This window comes from Phyllostomus hastatus, unplaced genomic scaffold (assembly GCF_019186645.2).
Source record: "Phyllostomus hastatus isolate PE091 unplaced genomic scaffold, TTU_PhHast_1.1 phas_contig_29, whole genome shotgun sequence".
In the NCBI taxonomy this organism is placed as follows: domain Eukaryota; kingdom Metazoa; phylum Chordata; class Mammalia; order Chiroptera; family Phyllostomidae; genus Phyllostomus; species Phyllostomus hastatus.
This window is the reverse complement of record NW_025333835.1, coordinates 220730-226843: the sequence shown is the minus strand read 5'-3', so window position 1 is coordinate 226843 and position 6114 is coordinate 220730. Positions and strand designations below refer to the sequence as shown.

General features: G+C 38.6%; 1 pseudogene; it reads right to left on the bottom strand.

Moving 5' to 3' along the window:
• Positions 1-4443: 4443 nt before the first annotated feature.
• LOC123818897 lies at positions 4444-4944 on the bottom strand (annotated as a pseudogene).
• Between the last annotated feature and the right edge of the window lie 1170 nt (positions 4945-6114).

The following is a 6114-nucleotide window of genomic DNA, read 5'->3' as shown; positions in this document are numbered from 1 at the left end:
TCCTTATTTTATGAATGAGAAACTTAAGCTTAAAGAGGTTAAGTGACTTGCTCAAATGAACTGGGTTTTAAGTCAAGTTCTGTCTGAATCTAACACCCAACAAGTTTTCTCTCTGTTTCTCCCTCTCTCTCAAATCTCTCTCAAGTAAAAGCTGCTAAAAACGTTTGTGTCTAAGTTTTTGTATGGACATATACCTCCTTTTCTCAGTTTCTAAGGATCGATGGTATATGTTTAACATTTTAAGATTTATTAAAATCTTTTCTAAGTGGCTGAAAAATTTTACATTCTTATCAGCAATATATCAGAGTTCCAGCTTCCCCACATCACCACCAGCACTCAATATGGTCAGTCTTTTTAATTTTAGATGTTCTAATAGATGTATATGTATACTAGTATCTGGTTGTCATTTTACTTTATTTTCCTAATGACTAATAGTGAAGGCATGGGAAACAGGCACTTTTATGTACTATTGGTGGAATTATACATGGGAACCCCTTTTGTATTTACAATTTGAATTTTGGTAGTTCATTAAATGTGCAGAAATTTTAATCTTATTTCTATAAATCTACTTTGTTACAAACTGGGTATTTCTGCAAAAGCTGTCAGGCTAAACTCAGTTGCTTCATAATTTCCCTCTGACACAGAAGTGATGTTCTTAGATCTTCTTGCTGGTCAATTTCTATTTCTCCACACCTTTCATTCAATACTTTGACAGTGGTTGGATTATATGAATTGTTCAGTCTTGCAGTGTGATTTAATCTAAAATGCAACTACATATTTTACAGATGGAAAACATAACAATATAGTGAATTGGGAAAGCTTTTTTTTTTCCCTGACCAGCATATTTGGTGGTAGCACCCCATTTTTGGGGGGAAACTCTTTCCCAACTTCATACAGTCTGGACAGGGCTCTCAATTATACTGCCTGGCACTGTTCGGCCATGACATGGTGATGTGACTCAAACTTGTCCTTTCATTGTTCATTAGATGATTGGTATACTGATTGATCTAGGAATGAACTTATGACTCAGCAGGAACAGAGTCTTCCTCTAGATTAATATATGAAAGTGAGGAGCCAATGGCTTTTCTGCTGGGATTGCTGGCCTGGGAAAATGTGAATCTAGGGCTGCCGGTGGGTGCCATATGTAGCTGCATGGAGAAAGCCTGTCTTTAGTGGAAATTAAAAGTTAGACCAACAGACAGGTAAGCAGAGGCAGACTCTTCTCTTGGGAAAGAGAGAGAGAGAGAGAGAGAGAGAGAGAGAGAGAGAGAGAGAGAGAGGGAGAGGGAGAGGGAGAGGGAGAGGGAGAGGGAGAGAGAGAGGGAGAGGGGGGAGAGAGAGAGAGAGAGAGAGAGAGAGAGAGAGAGAGAGAGAGAGAGGGAGGGAGAGAGGGAGGGAGAGAGAGATGGGGCAAAGGGTGGAGAGAAGAAAAACAAGAGAAAGAAAGTGAGAGAGAAAATAGTGGAACAGTCTCTAAATCCAAATTCATTCCTGGACTTCCTGTTTTATAAACCAGCTTACTTTCCCCTTCACTCTTTCTGTCTCTCTCTTCTTTAAGTTAGTTTGTCTTGGGTTTCTAAATTTGTAAGTAACAGAATGAAAACTGTTACATCCATCTCTTCTTTTTTGAGTCCTATCAAGAATCTATTCATACAAACCTTTAGTGAACAATGTAAAGTTTTCTAAATATTTTATAGAAGAGAAAAAAGAGGAGCTTGACAAAATATATTCATAGCACACAGCCTCCAAATCCCATAGGGGTTTCTTGTCTCTCCATTTCTGTCCTAATAGAGAGTATCCCTTCAGATTCTTTCACCTCACAGCCTGAAGTCCCTTTGTTTCCTTCTATTATGTAAAACAATTTATCATCTTTTATCACTTGTGCACCCCCTTGAGCATTCCCTTGAGGTTCTGAATTCTAAGCACTTTTTCTTTAAAACTAAAACCAATGTATCTATTTTAATTTAAGTATTAGCTAATCCCAAAACTGAAATCCTTAAGGCATAACTTTCTGGTAAAGTGGAATGGAACATATGATAGATGTCTCATGTGTGCCTGAAGCAAGCCACCAGATAAGTGCTGCCATGAGAGCAATAAAATTGCTCAAACACTTGTAAATGAAGAGCAAAGGACCAGAGACAAAGATGCTTGGATTATCCCTTAGGCAAAGCCTTGAACAGTTGACTGATTCAGCTACATGGAAGAAGAAATGGAGCAAAACATCCAAGAAAGGGCTACATCCATGCATCCATGCATAAGGCCTTATATTGTTCAGGAATTCTGCCCAAGAGTCAAGATGACACAGTAAATTCTGAAATCAAAGTATCATTCCCTTATTTGAAGGAGGAGAAGAAGGGGGGAAGATGGTATAACAGAGCTATTGGTTGCTTCCACAATATAAGTTCTTTTTCCTCAGTAAGAGAAGCCCTCACATTTACCTGGGTACTAGCCATTTAGAATAAAAATTATACCTCCTATCTCCCTGGAAGCTAAGTGTGGCATATGCCTAAGTTTGGGACTTTGGGATATAAGCAAAATGTGTGCAACTTCCTGGAAGTGTCCTAATAGATAGGGGATATGCCCTTGTCTCCTACTTTTCCTCCTCATTGCCAGAATGTAAATTTGATAGCAGGATCTAGAATAGCTTCTTGGCCACAAGACGGAAGTTGGATGTTGAGGATAGTAGAGCAACAAGTTAGAAGAAGCCTGGGTCTCTGATCATTGTAGAGTTGCAACACCAGCTTCTGTCTTCATATGAGTCTTCTGCACATTGTGTAGTAGCTGAACCTATTTTAACTGATACCAGTAGAGATATCACTTACTGTATCGAGGTAATATCAAGAATCTAATAAAAAAACTAAGCTAAGAAGCAAAATAGAGACATACTCACAGACAGAGAGGCGGCTGACAACTCTGGGTGGGGAGTGTTGAGTTGGGGTGAAGGGATCAAACAAAAAGGAAGAAGAAAGAAAGAATTCATGGATGTGGATAAAAGTGTGGTGATTGTGGAGGAGGGGAGTAGGTGGAAGAGAGTATAAGAGAATAAATGGTAATGGAAAAAATGCAATAAAATGAAAAAAAGAAGGGCTTAAACTCTATGTTAAAAAGTGTAGATTACATATAATCTACACAAATTAATGGACTTTAGATAGAAAACAAATAATAGATTTTAGATAGAAAGAGAAATAAAAGAGAAATAAAATTCACTCACATTTGTGGTACTGTTGTATTTTCTCTTTACATCACTAGGAACTAAAGAAAAATTTTAAAAAATCATGCATAGATCACTAACCACATGAGCAAAGAGCAGAAAGGGAACAAAAGAAGTGAATTTGCCAGTCTTAATCTTTACTTAAGACATGTTTAATATTCTTATTGCATAACTGATAATTTTAAAGTATATTTTATTGATTATGCTATTACAGTTGTCCCATTTTTTCTCCCCTTTATTCTGCTCTGCCCTGCACCCCCACTCCCACCAACATTTTCCCTCCCTCTTAGTTCATTTCCATGGATTGTACATACAAGTTCTTTGGCTTCTCCATTTCCCATACTGTTCTCAACACCCCACTGTCTATTTTGTAGCTACTATTTATGCTTCTTATTCCCTGTACCTTTTCACCCATTGTCTCCCTCCCTGCTGATAACCCTCCATGTGATCTTCATTTCTGTGATTCTATTCTTGTTCTTGTTGTTTGCTTAGTTCATTTTTGTTTTTGTTTTTAGGTTCAGTTTTTGAGAGTTGTGAGTTTGTTGTCATTTTACTGTTCATATTTTTTACCTTCTTCTTCATCTTAGATAAGTACCTTTAATATATAATAAGGGCTTGGTAAGGATGAACTCCTTTAACTTGATGTTATCTGAGAAGCACTTTATCTGCCCTTCCATTCTAAATGATAGCTTTCCTAGATAGAGTAATCTTGGATGTAGGTCTGTGCCTTTCATGGCCTTGAATACTTCTCCATCCCCTTCTAGCCTGCAAGGTTTCTTTTGAGAAATCAGCTGATAGTCTTATGGGAACTCCTTTGTAGGTAACTGTCTCCTTTCCTCTTGCTGCTTTTAAGATTCTCTCCTTCTCTTTAATCTTGGCCAATGTAATTATGATGTGCCTTGGTGTGTGCTTCCTTGGGCCCAGCTTCCTTGGGATTCTCTGAGCTTCCTGGACTTCCTGGAAGTCTATTTCCTTTGCCAGATTGGGGAAGTTCTCCTTCATTATTTTTTCAAATAAGTTTTCTTTTTTATAAGTTTAAATGCATTTTATTTTTAGACAACATACATGACACATTTTTTTAAAAAAACAGTGCTTCCACTCCATAAAAATCATGGTCAAAATACATAACAAACTCAAGATAACATCAGTCTCATTTGTTCTAGTCCTGGTGTGTGGATGAAAAGAAGTGGTCAGTTATGGTCATAGGTGGTAGATCCAAATTGCTGAATTTGTTAACATTTTTCCATTTCTAAATCATCCTTAAAGAAAATCAAATCTGGGGCCACACCATCGTCACAGTAGTCCAGCAGAGCAACCATGCCATCTGGATTCATATTCTCACCAATAAAGAACTGGTAGTTTTTGAAATTAGTAAGAATGTGCTAGATTTGTTCAAGCCCCTGTCATAAAGGGCTTTACTCCTTCTGGTCTCTGTTCTTCAAGTTTCCCTTTGATTGATTTCATGTAACCTTTCATGTACATCTTGTAGGCCTCTTTTGTGAAGCTGGTTTCCTGCAAATGATGGTTCACAACAATATCAACACCAGTGATTACTTTGCTTTTGGTTCCTTTGCCCTTGGGACTTCAACAGAGGCATTTCAGTGTGAGTCATTAATGTTACCCTCTGTCCTACTGACCATCTTCTCACATCCAAACACATCTGTGACCTCCGGGATCTTGTAGATATTGGAGAACATTTCATCATGACTGATAAGGTCCAGGTAGATGATCATGATGGTGGCTGGAAGAAGACAACAGTGGTGCTTGCTGAAGAGGAGCCAGGAGCTCTAGTGAGCACAGTGCAGCCTGAGCAGCACTCTAGGGGAGTGGGGAGCATGTGGAAAAGCTTAAATAAGTTTTCAATTTCTTGCTCTTGTTCTTCTTCTGGCACCCCTATTATTCAGATGTTGGAACATTTAAAGTTGTCCTGGAGGTTCCTAAGCCTCTCCTCATTTTTTGGAATTCTTGTTTTCTCATTTTGTTCTGGTTGAATGTTTATTTCTTCCTTTTGCTCCAAATCATTGATTTGAGACCCAGTTTCCTTCCCTTTACTGTTGGTTCACTGTATATTTTTCTTTATTTCATTTTGCATAACCTTCACTTTTTCCTCTGCTTTGTGAGGAAAACTTAACCATTTCCGTGAGCATCCTGATTACCAGTGTTTTGAACTGTGCATCTCATAGGTTGGCTATCTCTTTGTTGCTTAGTTGTATTTTTTCTGGAGCTTTGATATGTTCTTTCATTTGGGCCATATTTTTTTTTGTTTCAGTGCACCTGTTACACTGTAAGGTGCAGAGCCTTCTGTATTCATCAGGATGGGGCAAGTTGACCCCCTCAGGATGGGACAGAGGGACTATGGAGTTTCCCAGTTTTTGAAAATTTCTCTGCAAATCTCTTGAGGGCATCAGTCACCTAAACACTCCTGGAACGTGGCATGGAAATGGGACTGGAAAGGGGAGAAGCTCTGAGAAGTTAGATCTGCTAGACAAAAATGTGCTTGTGAGCATTGTTTGGAATAATGGAGTTGTGGATGATGGGTTTGTTTATATGCTCCCAGGTTGCTTGGATTTTTCTGGTTATAGGTTTTTGCAGGTACAGCCAGGGCAATAAGGGCAGTTCTATGCTGGCACCTAAGGGGAGCCTACTGGGTAGAATTTTGGAGGACTGGAGTATGTACTGACACTATCCAATGTCCAAGGAGGTATTGGCTTATTACTGTAATACTGTTTGACCTATGTATGATTTGGATTGTGTGGAAAGGTGGCCTATGGATGGTTTCCTAAGCTACTATACCATTATGCAATTGAAACAGTGTTGCCAACATTTGGACAAATGGGATGAAATCTGTTATATTAATGCATTTGTATCATTGTATAATAGGGTTTTGTCAGGGACAGAGAATC